We start from the raw sequence: 19,779 nt of genomic DNA, 5'->3' as shown, positions 1-19,779 counted from the left end.
TTCAGTTCAAAAGCTGATTTTTTAAATTGATTATTGAATACGATAAGCTTAAAAATTATAAAAAAAAAACAATTACATAATTTAAAAAAAAATTGCATTCGAAATTATTTGAAATATTTTAATTCCTGTAAAAAATATCTAAACGTGTACTTATAGTTTGTAATTTAATTTATTAATTCTAAACAAAGTTAGTGTTAACTTAAAAAGAGTAATTAAAACTTTGTAATATTAGGAAATTTTTTTAAACTTATATGTCGTCGGGTTAGCGCAATATCATACTTATTCAATAAACAAGGCAAGAACATACTTATTCAGAAAAGAGGCAAGAACATGCTTATTCAAAATATAAAGTAAAAACAATCGAATTCGCAAATTAACCTTTTTAGTCAGACTTTAAATTATCAAGAATATTATAATTTTATTTCAATAATACTTTTCATATTAGAAAAACAAAATATTAAAAAAATTATTCTCAATGGAACTAAATAAAAGTTATTATTCGTAAAACAATTGTACAAAAGTAAAATTTAAAATCTGACTAAAAAGGTTAATTTGCGAATTCGTTTGTTTTTACTTTATATTTTGAATAAGCATGTTCTTGCCTTTTTTCTGAATAAGTATGTTCTTGCTTTGTTTGTCGAATAAGTCTGATATTGCGCTAACCCGACGATGTGACCTCAAGCTTCATTATTTTTTTTAAATGCGCTTTAACCCAGGCGGAAAAGTCGGACGAACGTCGGAGTTTACAGCCGGCTGGGATCCGCGCCCGTACAGACCGCAAGTACCGACGGTCTGTACCGATTCGGATCTGAAAAAGCAACCGGCGCGGTACAGATTATGCTCCGACTGTCGGAACCGTCTTCCTACTATTGTCAGTACTGGCTCGGTACTGGATTTCTTCCGCCGGCGGATCTTATTCTTCTGCGGCGTCGGAAGAATGACGGATATGTTGAGTCTGTACTGGCTCGGTACTGGGGCGGATCCGACTGCGGATCTCGTCATTTATTGTCACATTATAAATTAAATAATTATTACAAGTAATTGCATTATTTTAGAAAATAATTATTAATAAATGAATCTAATCAATATATTAAGTAATCATTTATTGAGACTTTTTTAAAAATTAAATAATTAGAAAAATTCGTTATTAATTAATATTATATATTATTAATTAATAATATCTCAATAATAATTAAATAATTGTTTCTCAATATAATAATATTGAAGGTAATGATATTAATAATTTTAATTAATATCTCAATAATAATAAATTTATGGTTATTGATATATTATTAATTAATATTAATATTGATAATTTATTATTAATTCTCAATAATATTAATGTTAATTAATAATATATAAAATTAATTAATAATATCCTAATAATAATAAATTTATTATTATTGAGATATTAATTAAAATTATTAATATTATTACGTTCAATATTATTATATTGAAAAACAATTATTCAATATATGTATTATATAATAATAAAAATATAACAAGTTTCTTTTTTAACGAAATATTGAAATAGTCCTAAATATACATTCAATAAAGTATTGAAAATATAGCGGTATCATTGACGCGTAGTAATTCTTTAAGTTTTATTTGAGCTAGTGACACTTGAGAGTATTTAAGATTTAAGAGTCCCATGCGAGCGTAGCATAGTGGTTAGCGTGCGAGATTTCGGTGCGTTAATATTCGGTTAGGCGTAGGTTCGTACCCCCAAGCGTTAGGATTTTTCAAATGTGTATGTAATAACCCAGTGGGCACAGGGACGTCTAAAAGACGTCCCTTTTTGTCCGCGGACGATTCGGGGACAATGAGGGCAATGTCTCTGAGTCATCAAAAAGACAACTAAAAGACGTCTAAAAGACGTTCTATGTCTGGTCCAAAAGACGTCCAAAAGACATAAGAAAGGACGTCTAAAGTACGTCTAAAAGACGTCTTTTGGACGTCTAAAAGACGTCTTTTGGACGTCTAAAAGACATAAAAGGGACGTCTTTAAGACGTCTTTTGGACGTCCTTTTTACATTCCTTCAGATCTTAAATAAACATTTCTTTTATAACATTTTCTAAGTTGAAATTCAGTAACATTGTATTAAATTTATTTTAAGTTTAATTTTATTTTTTCTAAAATGTGGAGAAATAATGAAAAAATTCCTACGAAGCTGGGATCGAACTCGGATACCTTGGGCTTGAAACACTGCGCCTTAAGCACCTCAGCCGTTCAAGACAGATATGAACCTCTACAAAGTTAACGATCTCACTTGTCAATGAAATGAATTTCACTTAGAAAAATTCCAATGAATTTCACATTCATAAATTTCTAAGTCCAAGTTGAACTTAGTAAATAATATTTTCTATTTATAAAAATTTTTCTATTTTCAAATGTTGAATGAAAAAGACGTCTTTTAGACACTTTAAAGACATCTAATGGCCAAGACATAGAACATGAATAGGACGTCTTTAAGACGTCTTAAAGACGTCTTTTTGTACAAGTCCAAAAGACGTCCGCAAAAAGACATCCTTAGGACGTCTTTTGAACAAGTGTGCCCACTGGGAAAGAATTGCGTTTAAGTGTATAAAAAAATAAAAAAAATGTGTAAAGTAAACTGTCAATGAATTGTCATCAGTATTTATCTTTTGCAATTAATTATTATTTTTTGTATTGATATTTGTTGAAATTATCATTTGGATCCGATCCGGTTGTCAGTCGGTAGAATGCCAGCGCTCGGCTGGCTATTAAATGAAAAATCCACGGTCGGTAGAGTGCCAGATCCCAGCCGGTTGAATTATACACGGAACGGCTTCTCCCGGCCGGTCAGCGGGCGGTAGAATGCCAGTTCCGAGCCGGTTGCCAGCGCGCTCCTGGCCTAGTCACTATTCGGTAGAATGTCCGTTCACATTCGGTTGGCAGGCGGTTCCGAGCCAGTACAGTTACACCAACGTCAGTACGGGCTAGGATCCGCGCCGGTTGGAAATTTCCGCCTGGGTGTATCGAACGAGAAAGCATTAAAAGCATATGTTTAGTTTGATATTATCTTTATATTTTTTTTTTGAAACTGTAATTTTATTTTGTATAGATAAATAACTTTTAAATATTTCGTCGTGTGTTTGTAATTTGATAAGTCAATAAAAGAAATGTTTACGTTTGAAAAATGTAATAATTATGTGAAAGAAATGATAATATTGAATAGTTACAATTACAAAAATCGATTCGATATTTCTTTTTATTTAAATTATGAAACCCGACAATTACAGGGATCGGATTGTGCGACTTTTTCAACTTTTTTCGACTTTTCCAAGGGAATGTGACTTTTTTCGACTTTTTGTGAAAAAATGCGACTAATCGACTATTTCGAGATTTTTTTTTAGTAAAATGCGACAGAAATTTAAAACAATTTTTTAAATTTAAAGAAAAAAGTTTGAGTCAAAAAAATGTTCTGTTACAAATTTCTTTCAAATTTCTCGAAAACATCAATAATTTCTTTTTTAAATAAATATTTAATTATTATTTTTCCATAGGAATTAAAATTTTTCAAAAAAATTCAAATTCAAACCTTTTTGAAATTAAACAACTTATAAAAAATTATTATAAAACATGAAGAAATCGATCACTCCGAGTCTTCGACTCGGAGCAATCGATGTCTTCATGTTTTATAATAATTAAAGATGACCGAGTGATAAAATCATATTTTATATTATATAAGACTTTATAAAAAAAAATTTTCAATTATTTTTTATGAAAATATATGAATTATTGGGAACGAATTTATAAAACATTAGTAAGTAATTGAATTTTGCAGAAGAATTTTGATATTTACAAAGATAATTGAAATTTTGAGGAGAATTTAAAAAAAAATTGAAAAATAATTTAATTTTTGTCAAAAATTTTCTTACTTTTTGAAGATAATTGAATTTTGGAAAGAATTTTAACAGAACTTTTGAAAATAATTGAATTTCCAGAGAAGAATTTTATTATTAACAAAGATAATTGAAATTTTGAACAGATTTTTTTAAAAATGTTTAATAATTGAATTTTGCAGAAGAATTTTATCAGAACTTTTGAAAATAATTAAATTTTCAAGATGAATTTTATTTATGATGAATATAATTGTATTTCCAGAGAAGAATTTTATTATTCACAAAGACAATTGAAATTTTGAACAAATTTTTTTTTAAAATGTAAAAAATACCTATAATTAAAATTTTGATATGAATTTTATTAAATTTTTTAAAATTTTATTCCGGATTGTTTGATATTAATGTATCTGTTGTCGAGAAATGTTATTTTTTTCTATTTTGATAATTTCGTGTTTTCATTTTGTCGTTTTTTCTAAAATTTTGATGGGACTTTTCGTGACTTTTGTTGTAAATTAATGCGACTAAAGCGATGACTTTTTTCAGTCTTAAAGACTTAATAGTGAAGAAATTCAAAACACTATATTTCAGAAAATTCGTGTGAATTGACATAAAGTTGAAAATTTTAAAAAAAATATTGTCGAGACTCTCGTTGAGAAATTTTTTTGCGGTCTTAAAAAACTACAATTTTTTAAAAATTAATTGTAATTATTGTTCATATGCAAAAAATTTTTTTAATAGTACTTTCTTTTGTCAAAATTTTTATATGAACAAAATATCCACTATATCGATATCAGAAACTCACAAAAGTATTATATTAATGTAAATAAAAAAAAGAAAAATACTTTTCCTGAGAAATTTTTCTTTGAAATGTAAATTATTAGTGGCAAATTATTGTTAAATACGTATTAACATAAAATTTTTAAATTACCAAGAATTTTAATACAAAGCCTAAATTTTTACATTCTCATCATATGAGAAAGTATTAGTTTTGGTCGAAAATTGACTTTCGCTAATTTCATGAAATCTCGACGTATTGGAATCCCCTGAGTCCGAAAAACATGGTCTAAAAAAGTGTCTGTCCGTATATGTCTGTCTTCGTGTCTGTCTGTAGACACAATGGTGTCCCTACGATAACTCTTGAAAAACTTATTGCATCAACTTGCAACTTTGCATGCACAAAGTTAGTGTTAAAATACAGGTCGAGTTCGTTAGCCAGCCATTTTCGTCGAAAACTACGCAAACTACAGTAGTTTCAAAATTTTAAAAATTTCTAGTCCTTGTCTAGTAAAATAAATCATTCCTAGCCAGTTCCTGGATATTAAAATAAGCAGTTTCTACATACTGGAAATAATTGTTAGGTTTATAAATAATAGAACAATATTTTTCAACTTTACTCTTTTGTTTGTTTAACTTTTAAACAAACAAAACAGTAATACAAAAGTATTTGTTATTATCACAATTCCTCTTACAATTATTTTTGAAATTAATTGTAACATATTTTGCTACATGCGATTTTTTCTTTAGAACACAAACACATTCACTATAAAGATTCGTACTTGTATACCGATAATAAAATTAATTGTATATTATATTGTTGCAATCACAAAAAATTTACTTAAAATTACCAAAGTTTTATTACTTATTATGAACATTATAATATGAAAAACAATCTAGACTATTAATGATGACATCACATGTCCTTTTTCTAATAAATCTTTTTTTCGCTGTAATATATTTAAACTTGTACACTGTCCCTGTTCAAAAATGGAAAACTGAAAACTTTTCACTAGATTTATAAATTTGATTTTATCTTCACAACAAGATAAGTTACAATTGTAGAATCTTGGTTTCTTTTCATCAAGCACTACGTGAAGAACTGATTTCGTCTGCTAGCTTAGTAGACTCTCAGAGCCACCTTCTCCACGAACTTGTACTAAATTCTTAAGTCAGCGTCCTAGACAGTGCCCAGCTAATTCTTGGACAACCTGCTATACGAACTTGTACTGAATTTTCAATTCAGTAATATCGTTTTATGTTCCAGTGATATGCACTTATGTGTTTCCATTTTTCAAATCGCGCAAGAGAGAGAGAGCGAGACGCTTGGGAATTTTATTGGCCCGCCTTGGGTCCGCCTCTCCTTACAACGCCATTACATGAATTCATCCCCACTCCTTCCATACAACTCACTCGGCAATAGACCCGTGGTGAGAGAGAAAGAGAGTTTGCACCGTTTGCACTTTGCAGGTTCAGTCTTGTTTTAGCCGCGCTCGTAAATGGTCGCGTAAACGCGTTTTAAATATTCTCTTGAAAAGAATATAATGTACAAAAGTATCGTTTTTTAAAAGTGTGTTTTTTAAGCTTGAAGTTTTTTTTATACGAGTGTTGATTGCAGTTATGTGTATTGTGATTTCAGTTCAAACATGGTTTATGTTTTTAGCAATTTTAAACATTTTTGCTTCAAGTGAACAATAGTGTTTTCAATTTGACGGGAGTGTTTTTGATCGGAAAGTGTCTGATTTTAAAATTCGAAACGCCTTTTTGGAAAACAATTTCCGTTAGTAGTTATTTTCTTTACTATCTAAATGTGAATAATTAATTTTTTATCCCACATGCACAAAAACGGCGCTTTCTGATAGCAGCCGACAGGGAGGAAAGTCATTCATTTCTTCGACCGTATGAAAATGGCGGCCGTGTTCTCCCAAGGGCAAGAAAATTAGCTGTTCACATGCATTTTTCTTGCCCAAGGGAGAAATCGGCCGCCATTTTCATACAAATCGAACAAGTGAATGACTTTTACTCCCTGTCGTCTGCTATCTGAAATCGCCGCTTTTGTGCATTAGGAATAAAAAATATCGTAAGTAACACGAGAATAAAGGCAGCCAATTTCTTTACGATGATTTTTGTGACACTCGTTCCGGTCTCGGGGCGCCTACGGCGCCCTCGACCTCCACTCGTGTCACAAAAATCACCGTAAAGAAATGGCTGCCTTTCTCCTCTTGTTGCTTAATATACTATATTTTACGGGTGTTTATGTCGAAATGTGTGTGTTTCACTTTTTTAAACGGAATTTGGGATTTGAGATGGCGGTTCGTGTGTGAGTGAGACTATATAAGCACCTGTAAGTATATTCTTCTTTCCCGAGAAATTTATAATTCTGTTTTAGTAATTACAAATTTTTACCTATTTTACCTACTCAACTTTTTTGCAAGCAACTTTAAAAATTCACTGTTAAAATATAACTACATTTTAATTTTTTTAAATTAATGTTCTTTCCGGATTTTGATTTTCTTTTTCAGTAGTAATCAAACAATTTTTTCAAATTCTAGTAATTTTTTACATCATTTTTTTTCTTTTAGTAATTACATTTTTGAACGATTTTTTCAAAATTGTTTGCATTCACTGTATGAACAAAAATGTAAATTCAATTTTTCGAAAGTTTTTTTGTTTTTGAATCAAGAGTTTTTCACGTGCATGGTGACAAAAAATTGAAAAGTGAAAATTGAAAGTGTTGTTTTTCTCTTTTGGTATAATTTTAACTTTTGACAGTACTTTTGCGATTACAAGGGGCGAATAAAGCTTTATATTCAATTTATTAAAAACAGTTTTTCTCTTTTAAAAATGCTTTTTTTAAGATTGTAAACGAAAAAATGTCGTTTATCATAAAATTTTATTTTTCCATTATAATAATTACCGAATTTGTAGACGATTCTATAGCAGCATTGCAGGCAAGTTTGATTCATTACTACTAAATAAATAAAGTTGCATTTTTTTTATTTGGATAATGCATTTTCTTTTAAATATTAAACTTTTAGAGATTGCATGAAAAAAATGTATATGATAATAGTATTTAGAGGCCTTTTACGCAGTAAAAGGCCTCTAAATAATTATATCAATATTATTAAAAAACGGTTCTACAATAAATTTATTAAAAAAAATGTATATTTTTTCATTTCTCTGAAATTTTATTCTTCTTTTATAGTTTTTCCAATTTCTTTTCTGATTCCTTGGCAATTTTTCAAGCAAGTTTGAGGTTTATTGGTGCGAATAAAGCTCTGAATATTCCATTTTCAAAACAGTTTTCCATTTTTAATTTCAGTTTTAGATGTAGAAAAATAACGGTAATGAAAAGTTGTTATTTTTTTCAATTCTCGAAAATATTATTTCTTTCCCAGTTAAATGTATTTTACAACTTTTGGCTGATTTCTCTTAAACTTTGTCTCAGCAAGTTTGATATTTTTGTGTTAATAATATGCTGAGAATACTTAATTTATAAAATGTATTTTCCTTTTTAATTTCAGTTTCTGAAATAACAACGAAAAATTGACAAATTTTCTCAGGTTATGAAAATTTTCCTTTTCTGTTAATAATTATATAATAATTTTTGAGAAATTTTATTGTAATTTTCCAAGCAATTTTGATTTCTGTAATTTTACTGGCTGCGTATGCGAGGAAAAAAACCTAAGCTGAGTGTGTCATTTTTACATGACACAGTAACTTGACATTGAGGTTATGTGAATTCACAAGCGAATTGTAAAATTACAAAGAGGAAGAAATTTCTTAAATTTAAGTTGGAAACAATGTGAATTTACAGAAGAATGTAAAAACACAGAAAATGTGTAAATTTTCTAAGAAATAAGTGAATTTACATAAAAATTTAAATTTATGGAAAAATGTGAATTTACTCTCGAAATAAATAATTTACATAAAAATGTGAATTTAAATAAATATTTTTAAAAATCTATGGTTGTAGGTATAATATAAATGACCCAGTGGCTGGAATATATACCAAATGGTTAAACTTGAAATAATTTATATATTTTCTTAGAATTATTCAAGTCCAACCACTGGTCTATATGCAGCAACTTGGTGATTTACTTTATTAATATTTTTATATGTTAAATAAAGTAAAATTCATATATTACAATAAAAATTCCATATATTTTCATAAAATCATATTTTACAGAATTTTTCTTTTTACATTATAAAAATATGATATAACAAATTTTTAGTTCTTTAGAAAATATGAATGCATAGGTTTTTTCTATCAACAATAAAAAAATATGCTTAGTTAAATTTAAAAAATTCCACGCCAGAATTTAGTCGACCTTTCAAATTTGGCAAAACATATTTTTTTCATTCTTTAGAGAATATAAATGAATATATTTCTCTCTAAAAAAAGAAAAAAATATGTTTACTATCCGCGAGAAAATGATAGGCCCCTGAAAAATGTTCGAATTTGACTTGAAATATCTCTGTTAAAAAAATTATTTGAAAAAAATGAGAAATGTTTTTGGAAAGCGTGGAATCTTATATGTTTGTATACGAAAGGCCAATATTGGAAAAAAATTTTTGCACCGTACAGGTGCAGAATTACATCACAGTGTACCCCATTTTTCGACATTTTTAAAAATGGTCGACTTCGGTACAAGATTTTACACGGAAGCGATTATTCAAAAAATTCGAAAAAAGAACTATTTATTAACTGAATCTGTCCAAACGAATTTGCTTTATAATTATTAAAAAATCTTAATTATTATTGTATTTATTAACAATAATAGGAGACAATGTTATCTCTGGTTCTAATAGTCTAATTGAAATAAATCAAATTGGAAGTTGTAAATAATTAATCTTTTTATTATCTTAGCTAATTAAGAAAAACGAAATTCTTCTATTAATTACATTTTTCAACATTTATTTAGACAGTTTTTTTTTCTTGAGAACAAGTGTAAAACGGTTGCGAAAACCCAATTTTTTTCGACAAAATCTTAACCCTGTCATAAATAAAAATCTGGCATGCACTGTATAGCCTATGTGAAAAAATTCTAAGCTTTGTTCTGAGTCCACATTTTGGAGAAGTTCGTAGTATTATTTATGACAGGGTTAAGATTTTGTCGAAAAAATTGGGTTTTCGCAACCGTTTTACACTTGTTCTCAAGAAAAAAAAACTGTCTAAATAAATGTTGAAAAATGTAATTAATAGAAGAATTTCGTTTTTCTTAATCAGCTAAGATAATAAAAAGATTAATTATTTACAACTTCCAATTTGATTTATTTCAATTAGACTATTAGAACCAGAGATAACATTGTCTCCTATTATTGTTAATAAATACAATAATAATTAAGATTTTTTAATAATTATAAAGCAAATTCGTTTGGACAGATTCAGTTAATAAATAGTTCTTTTTTCGAATTTTTTGAATAATCGCTTCCGCGTAAAATCTTGTACCAAAGTCGACCATTTTTAAAAATGTCGAAAAATGGGGTACACTGTGATGTAATTCTGCACCTGTACGGTGCAAAAATTTTTTTTAATATTGGCCTTTCGTATACAAACATATAAGATTCCACGCTTTCCAAAAATATTTCTCATTTTTTTCAAATAATTTTTTTAACAGAGATATTTCAAGTCAAATTCGAACATTTTTCAGGGGCCTACCATTTTCTCGCGGATAGTAGACACTTTACTAATGTATGTAAGAATTCTAATACTAACCTCGCATCAGAATGCACGGATTTGACATCGGAGCTTTCAAATCGTCATCAGTAGTTGAAATCTGTAATTGTTTAAAAATGTTAAAAGTTACGTAACATTGTGAAATAAGCAAAATTTTCAAATTTAAATTCTGTTTTCAAGATGTTCAATAAATTTAATAGAAATTTAAGGTTTTCAGGATTTGTAAGGGTAAAACTTACCGGGAGAGAAATAAACAATGTGCCTAAGTCTTCTTCGAAGTGAGTGCATATAACTTTGAGGGCCTTTTCGTACTTTACTCCTTCTACTATGTCAACAGGATCACCGCAGAATTTTCTGTAAAACCCATAGGTAAGAAGAGTCTGAACTTTTTCTTCAAAACGTGTGACAAGTGTGTTCATTGACTGGCCGGTTAATTTCTCAAAATGCCAAAAAAGACATTGACACGTTAAGAGACAAGTCCACTTTGTCCGTATTTCAATTATGGTAGGGATTTCCATCAATTTATTCACAGTCTCTATATCTTCGTCGCTAATTGGTATATTTTCAGTCAATGAATTTAATTGACACTTTTTTTCTTCAATAGATTGATCAGTTTCATTGACTGCGCTCGTTCTAAATAAGTTGCCCGAGACTCTAATTTATTCGAAATGGAGCTGAGACCATCTCCCATTTTCTGTCCCCTATCGTCTCTATCCTCAAATGTTTGTGGAAATTGTAGTACTAATTGTTGGGCAATTGTTTTACATACTTCCCCGTTGATTTTCTTGCTATAAGTTCACATGTCATTAATTATTGTGTTGACAACACTAGTGCGTAATATTGGATTGTTAACACCTTCATTGAGTAATTGCATGTCTGATATGGGAATTTGCGACCATTGTACCTTGTAAAATTGCCATCCTTCAAAATGATTTCGTCTATCTAATAAACTTTGCCTTATTGCATTCGGGTCAATATCAGCAGCTCCAATTTCTAAATTCGCTTCTTGACGTTCTTCTTGATCTACAACAGGATCTCCGATTTCTGAAATAAATAAAATTAAAAATCAATGCTAGAGATTATTCAAATAATTAACAATTTTTCTTTAAACTTATTTTATATCAAATTGTTTCTAACGGGCTTCGCACTTGATAATTAATTTTAAAAGAGTAGCAAAAAATAGCTTCATGACCGAAAAAAGTGGTAAAAACTAGATAGGTGACATTACATTAGATTAATTAGGTTATAATTAACTAGTGAATTCATTCTGGATTGGCACATGCCCGGAAAACCGAGAATTGTCAGAGAAATGCAAAAGTATCTGGAAAACCGGGAAAAGTCTGGGAAAATGATGAAAAAATCGGGAATTCGATCACAATTTTTAATTTCAATGAACTTTACCATATTTTTAACCCCTTCGCAGTATGTATGTGAAGTTGGCCCCCCACTTTCAAAAAAATTAAATTTTCTTTAGAGTTCTGACTTCCTCTACAATAGTTCTAGAGTTCCTGATAGTTTTTAGAAATAGTTCCGGCGATTAAATGGTAAAAAAGAGGTTTTTTCATAATGGGGGGCTAACTTCACGCAGCCCCCCACTATTGAAAAAATGGATTTATTATTAGAGTTCTGAGTAGCTATAAGAGAGTTCTAGAGTTCCCTACAGTTTATTTTAATAGTTCTCATAATCCAAAATCAAACAAAAGTAATTGAAAATTCGAGAATTTTTTCAAAAAATTAAAATGTTAAGAAAAAAAAGTTCTGCTCAGAGTTCTGTTAGCCTCCGATAGTGTTCGACAAAAAACCTTAATAACAAGTTTTTCAAAACCCAAAAACTACTGAACTACAAGACTTTGAAGTTTCAAAAAAAATTTGATTTTTTATATATTGAAAGTCCTATGAGTTCTGATTAGAGTTCTGTTAGCCCCCGATAGTGTTCGACAAAAAACCTTTATAAAAATTTTTTCAAAACCCAAGAACTACTGAACTACGAAACTTTAAAGTTTAAAAAAAATTTTGATTTTTTATAAATTAAGAGTTCCATGAGTTCTGATCAGAGTTCTGTTAACCTCCGATAGTATTGGACAAAAAACCTTTATAACAATTTTTTAAAACACAAAAATTACTGAACTACGAGACTTTGAAGTTAGTCATGTAAAGTTGGCACTACTTTTTTGAAAAATCAAAAATTTAACGAGAGTTCTGGGCACTTTAGCACTTTAGTTCTAGAGTTCTCTAACGATTATTTAAATAGTTCTGATAATTAACAATAAAAAAAGCGACAATGAAAAATCATAGTGCTAACTTTGCATAGCACTATGATTTTTGCAACAAAGAATTTTGACCTAATATTCTGAAAGAGAATAAAGAGTTCTAGAGTTCTCTACCAAAAAAACAAGAGTTCTGCAAAATTTCAAAAGATATTAACAAATTAAAAAAAGTTATGAAACTAATATTTTGCGAGTTCTGAATAGAGTTCTGGCATCGTTGCGATTAGTTCTATAAGTATATCCATCAACATTTTGTTCTAAATCCAAAATCAAAAAAAGTTACGGAACTTTATTATTTTCTAAAATTTTCAAAATTTTAAGATTCAGAGTTCTGAGAGTTCTGAAAAAAGTTCTGGCATCATTGCGAACAGTTCTAGAAGTTATTTTAATGACATTTTTCTCTAAGCCCAAAATCATAAAAATTACAGAACTTTAAAAATTAAAAATTTAGAGTTTTGAAAGTTCTGATTAGAGTTCTGGCATCATTGCAAATAGTTCTATAAGTAATGCTCTTGACATTTTTCTCTATACCAAAAATCTAATAAGTCAAAGGACTTTAAATATTACAAAAAAATCTAAAAAGTTATAGGACTTTAAAATTTTCAAAAAATTTTAAAATTTAGAGTTCTTAGAGTTCTGATTAGAGTTCTAGCATCATTGCGAAGAGTTCTAAAGGTATTTCTAATGACATTTTGTTTTAAATCTGAAATAAAAAAAGTTACGGGACTTTGAAATTCTCTAAAATTATTAAATTCTGAGTTCTGAGAGTTCTAAAAAGAGTTCTGGCATCGTCATAAAGAGTTCTATAAGTATTTCTAATAACATTTTGTTTTAAATCTAAAATCAAAAAGTTACAGGACTTTGAAGTTTTCAAAAAATTTCAAAATTTTATAATTCAGAGTTCTGAGAGTTCTGATTAGAGTTGTGGCATCATTGCGAAGAGGTCTAGAAGTAATTTTTATAATATTTTTCTCTAAGCACAAAATCAAAAAAATTACGGGACTTTGAAATTTCCTTAAATTTTCGAATATTAAAAATTTAGAGTTCTGAGAGTTCTGATTAGAGTTCTGGCATCATTGCGAATAGTTCTAGAGGTAATTCTTATGACATTTTTTCCTAAATCCAAAATCAAAAAAATTACGGGTCTTTGAAATTTTCTAAAATTTTCAAAAATTAGAAATTTAGAGTTCTAAGAGTTCTGGCATCATTGCGAAGAGTTCTAGAAGTAATTTTAATCACATTTTTCTCTAAGCACAAAATCCAAATAGTCACAAGCCTACTCAAATTTTCAAGGTTTTAAAATTCAGTGTTCTAAAAGTTCTAATTACGGTTCTGACATTGGCATAAAGAGATCTTTAAATAATCCTAATGAAGTTTTAATAGATACTTAAATGCCAAAAAGTACAGTATTTATAATTTTTTTTAAATTTCGAAATATTGCCTTTAGTCGATCTTTTATGTCTTTGTTGTTGTCTGGTCTTTAATATTCCTAAGCTCAGTTAACTATTTATAAATAATTTTTTTTCACGTTAAAATTATTTCTTTATCTTATTTTATTTAGTTAATAGTATAATTTGTAACGAATTGTCATGTGTGGGGCGAAGAAATCTTGTCACGTCGTTGGATGTAAATCGCGTAAAATCGACGAAAAACCGAAATGTCACGAGGCGACGGCAAGTTATGCCCAAAATCGCTGTATCGCGTCAGAATCGCGGAAGTCGCGCTGCGACGAGCTTGGTTTACCCGTTAGCGGGTTTTTCTTTTGGGAACGGAAACAATAATTATCAGCGGCATATTCGGGTCTATCGCAACCTCTTTTCTTTCTCGTTGCTTTGTGGGAGAGGTGTGATTTTGGCCCGAGCACGTTTGTGACGATTGGTGAACAATCTCATAGGATCGGCTTCTGGAGCGGCGTCTTTGTGTATTCATAAGTTCGAGTGGATCGACAACGCGTGGCGTGATCAGGCTGATTAATTTCATTGTTAGACATTAATTCGATCACGAGGTGATTGAAGACGAAAATTTGACGACAACCTCAATTACGCTAGCGGTGCGCTGAGACAACTCCAGAAAAATCCGACAAAGAAATCAGCTAAGTAGTTCCAATTGTTCCGCGATTCTCATCTTATGTTTCATAATAATTTTGTTTTTTTTGTTATATTGTAAAAAGAGAAAAGGAGAAAAACAGCTGTGTCCCTAGATCGAAACTTTACACTGTTTATTTTTTTTTGAATTATAAAATCGATGAATGAATGAATGAATGAACGAATGCGTGTAAAATAATCGATTTTTGTAATGATTGTGACGAATGCTAAATAATAAATGTTACACAATTTATCGATTGCCAATTAATCTCAAAAAATCCATCCCGAGAATTTAAAAATTTTAAAGAAACTATTCTTTCTTCACAAATATAATTTAATTAAATTAAAATAACTACAAATTGGATTTTGATTTGTTAATGTGAACAATATTTTTTATAAATATGAGTCATGTAAAGTTGGCACTACTTTTTTGGAAAATCAAAAATTTTACAAGAGTTCTGGGCACTTTGGCAATAGTTCTAGAGTTCTCTGACGATTATTTAAATAGTTCTGATGATTAACAATAAAAAAAGCGATAATGAAAAATCATAGTGCTAACTTTGCACAGCACTATGATTTTTGCAAAAAAGAGTTCTGACCTAATATTCTAAAAGAGAATAAAGAGTTCTAGAGTTCTCTACCAAAAAAAACAAGAGTTCTGCAAAATTTCAAAAGTTATTAACAAATTAAAAAAAGATATAAAAATAATATTTTGCAAGTTCTGAATAGAGTTCTGGCATCGTTGCGAAGAGTTCTATAAGTATGTCTAATGACATTTTGTTTTAAATCCAAAATCAAAAAAGTTACAGAACTTTGAAATTTCCATAAATTTTCAAAATTTTAAAATTCGGAGTTCTGAGAGTTCTGAAAAGAGTTCTGGCATCGTCATAAAGAGTTTTATAAGTATTTCTACTGGCATTTTGTTTTAAATCCAAAATCAAAAAAGTTAAAGAACTTTGAAATTTTCATAAATTTTCAAAATTTTAAAATTCGGAGTTCTGAGAGTTCTGAAAAGAGTTCTGGCATCATCATAAAGAGTTCTATAAGTATTCCTAATGACATTTTGTTTTAAATCCAAAATCAAAATAGTTACAGGACATTGAAATTTTCAGAAAATATAAAAATTTTAAAATTCAGAGTTCTGAGAATTTTGATTAGAGATCTGGCATCGTCATAAAGAGTTTTACACGTATTTCTAATGACATTTTTCTCTATACAAAAAATCCAATTGTTACAGGACTTTAAAAATTACAAAAAAATTTCAAAATTTTAAAATTTAGAGTTCTGAGATTTCTGAAAAGAGTTGTAGCATCATTATAAAGAGTTCTATAAGTATTTCTAATGATATTTTACTCTGAACGCAAAATACAAAAAGTTAGAGAACTTTGAAGATTTCAAGAAATTTAAAAAATTAAAAATTCAGAATTCTGAGAATTTAATGTTTAATAATTTTAGGACAATCATGTTGCACTTTCCTCAAACAGTTAAGGGGTTAAAGTCCTGTAATTTTTTGGATTTTGGGCTTAGAGAAAAATGTCATTAGAATTGCTTCTAGAACTCTTCGCAATGATGCCAGAACTCTAATAAGAACTTTCAGAACTCTGAATTTTAAAATTTTAGAAAATTTTAAAGTCCCGTAACTTTTTTGACTTTGGATTTTAAACAAAATGTCATTAGGAATACTTATAGAACTCTTTATGATGATGCCAGAACTCTTTTCAGAACTCTCAGAACTCTGAATTTTAAAATTTTGAAAATTTATGAAAATTTCAAAGTTCTGTAACTTTTTTGATTTTGGATTTAAAACAAAATGCCATTAGAAATACTTATAGAACTCTTTATGACGATGCCAGAACTCTAATCAGAACTCTTAGAACTCTGAATTTTAAAATTTTGAAATTTTTTGAAAATTTCAATGTCCTGTTACTTTTTTGATTTTGGATTTAGAACAAAATGTCATTAGACATACTTATAGAACTCTTCGCAACGATGCCAGAACTCTATTCAGAACTTGCAAAATATTATTTTTATATCTTTTTTTAATTTGTTAATAACTTTTGAAATTTTGCAGAACTCTTGTTTTTTTGGTAGAGAACTCTAGAACTCTTTATTCTCTTTTAGAATATTAGGTCAGAACTCTTTTTTGCAAAAATCATAGTGCTGTGCAAAGTTAGCACTATGATTTTTCATTGTCGCTTTTTTTTATTGTTAATCATCAGAACTATTTAAATAATCGTTAGAGAACTCTAGAACTATTGCCAAAGTGCCCAGAACTCTTGTAAAATTTTTGATTTTCCAAAAAAGTAGTGCCAACTTTACATGACTAAATATGTCTTAAAAAATGATAAGCCGAATATAGGGTAAACAAAAAAAATGTTAAAAATTTAACTACATTTTTTAATTTAATTTTCATTCATTTCATTTTCATTTCATTCATTTCATTTTTAATTTTAAAAATTTTTTTTAATTTTTAATTTTCCAATCCTGCAATTTTTTGGATTTTGTGCTTAGAGAAAAATGTTATTAGAATTACTTCTAGAATTCTTCGCAATGATGCCAAAACTCTAATCAGAACTCTCAGAACTCTGAATTATAAAATTTTGAAATTTTTTGAAAACTTCAAAGTCCTGTAACTTTTTGATTTTAGATTTAAAACAAAATATTATTAGAAATACCTACAGAACTCTTTATGACGATGCCAGAACTCTTTTCAGAACTCTCAGAACTCAGAATTTTTAAATTTTGAAAATTTTAGAGAATTTTAAAGTCCCGTAACTTCTTTTATTTTCGATTTAAAACAAAATGTCATTAAAAATACTTCTGGAACTCTTTGCAATGATTCCAGAACTCTAATCAGAACTCTTAGAACTCTAAATTTTAAATTATTTTGAAAATTTTAAAGTCCTATAACTTTTTAGATTTTTTTGTAATATTTAAAGTCCTTTGACTTATTGGATTTTTGGTATAGAGAAAAATGTCAAGAGCATTACTTATAGAACTATTTGCAATGATGCCAGAACTCTAATCAGAACTTTCAAAACTCTAAATTTTTAATTTTAAAAATTTTTAAAGTTCTGTAATTTTTATGATTTTGGGCTTAGAGAAAAATGTCATTAAAATAACTTCTAGAACTCTTCGCAATGATGCCAGAACTCTTAGAACTCTAAATTTCTAATTTTTGAAAATTTTAGAAAATTTCAAAGACCCGTAATTTTTTTGATTTTGGATTTAGGAAAAAATGTCATAAGAATTACCTCTAGAACTATTCGCAATGATGCCAGAACTCTAATCAGAACTCTCAGAACTCTAAATTTTTAATATTCGAAAATTTAAGGAAATTTCAAAGTCCCGTAATTTTTTTGATTTTGTGCTTAGAGAAAAATATTATAAAAATTACTTCTAGACCTCTTCGCAATGATGCCACAACTCTAATCAGAACTCTCAGAACTCTGAATTATAAAATTTTGAAATTTTTTGAAAACTTCAAAGTCCTGTAACTTTTTTATTTTAGATTTAAAACAAAATGTTATTAGAAATACTTATAGAACTCTTTATGACAATGCCAGAACTCTTTTTAGAACTCTCAGAACTCAGAATTTAATAATTTTAGAGAATTTCAAAGTCCCGTAACTTTTTTTTTCAGATTTAAAACAAAATGTCATTAGAAATACCTTTAGAACTCTTCGCAATGATGCTAGAACTCTAATCAGAACTCTAAGAACTCTAAATTTTAAAATTTTTTGAAAATTTTAAAGTCCTATAACTTTTTAGATTTTTTTGTAATATTTAAAGTCCTTTGACTTATTGGATTTTTGGTATAGAGAAAAATGTCAAGAGCATTACTTATAGAACTATTTGCAATGATGCCAGAACTCTAATCAGAACTTTCAAAACTCTAAATTTTTAATTTTTAAAATTTTTAAAGTTCTGTAATTTTTATGATTTTGTGCTTAGAGAAAAATGTGATTAAAATTACTTCTAGAACTCTTCGCAATGATGCCAGAACTCTTAGAACTCTAAATTTCTAATTTTTGAAAATTTTAGAAAATTTCAAAGACCCGTAATTTTTTTGATTTTGGATTTAGGAAAAAATGTCATAAGAATTACCTCTAGAACTATTCGCAATGATGCCAGAACTCTAATCAGAACTCTCAGAACTCTAAATTTTTAATATTCGAAAATTTAAGGAAATTTCAAAGTCCCGTAATTTTTTTGATTTTGTGCTTAGAGAAAAATATTATAAAAATTACTTCTAGACCTCTTCGCAATGATGCCACAACTCTAATCAGAACTCTCAGAACTCTGAATTATAAAATTTTGAAATTTTTTGAAAACTTCAAAGTCCTGTAACTTTTTTATTTTAGATTTAAAACAAAATGTTATTAGAAATACTTATAGAACTCTTTATGACAATGCCAGAACTCTTTTTAGAACTCTCAGAACTCAGAATTTAATAATTTTAGAGAATTTCAAAGTCCCGTAACTTTTTTTTCAGATTTAAAACAAAATGTCATTAGAAATACCTTTAGAACTCTTCGCAATGATGCTAGAACTCTAATCAGAACTCTAAGAACTCTAAATTTTAAAATTTTTTGAAAATTTTAAAGTCCTATAACTTTTTAGATTTTTTTGTAATATTTAAAGTCCTTTGACTTATTGGATTTTTGGTATAGAGAAAAATGTCAAGAGCATTACTTATAGAACTATTTGCAATGATGCCAGAACTCTAATCAGAACTTTCAAAACTCTAAATTTTTAATTTTTAAAATTTTTAAAGTTCTGTAATTTTTATGATTTTGGGCTTAGAGAAAAATGTCATTAAAATAACTTCTAGAACTGTTCGCAATGATGCCAGAACTTTTTTCAGAACTCTCAGAACTCTGAATCTTAAAATTTTGAAAATTTTAGAAAATAATAAAGTTCCGTAACTTTTTTTGATTTTGGATTTAGAACAAAATGTTGATGGATATACTTATAGAACTAATCGCAACGATGCCAGAACTCTATTCAGAACTCGCAAAATATTAGTTTCATAACTTTTTTTAATTTGTTAATATCTTTTGAAATTTTGCAGAACTCTTGTTTTTTTGGTAGAGAACTCTAGAAC

The 19,779-nt window shown here is 28.4% G+C and overlaps 1 protein-coding gene across 1 annotated transcript in view; it reads left to right on the top strand.

Moving 5' to 3' along the window:
• The window catches only part of LOC122503223 (glutamic acid-rich protein-like), a 63,124-nt gene that overhangs the window by 26,768 nt on the left and 16,577 nt on the right, over nt 1–19,779 (top strand). The gene's annotated exons all lie outside the window — the stretch shown is intronic.

The sequence above is a fragment of the Leptopilina heterotoma genome, unplaced genomic scaffold (assembly GCF_015476425.1).
Source record: "Leptopilina heterotoma isolate Lh14 unplaced genomic scaffold, ASM1547642v1 Lhet_248, whole genome shotgun sequence".
In the NCBI taxonomy this organism is placed as follows: domain Eukaryota; kingdom Metazoa; phylum Arthropoda; class Insecta; order Hymenoptera; family Figitidae; genus Leptopilina; species Leptopilina heterotoma.
The sequence above is the reverse complement of the archived record's forward strand: the minus strand, read 5'-3'. Positions and strand labels throughout refer to the sequence as shown.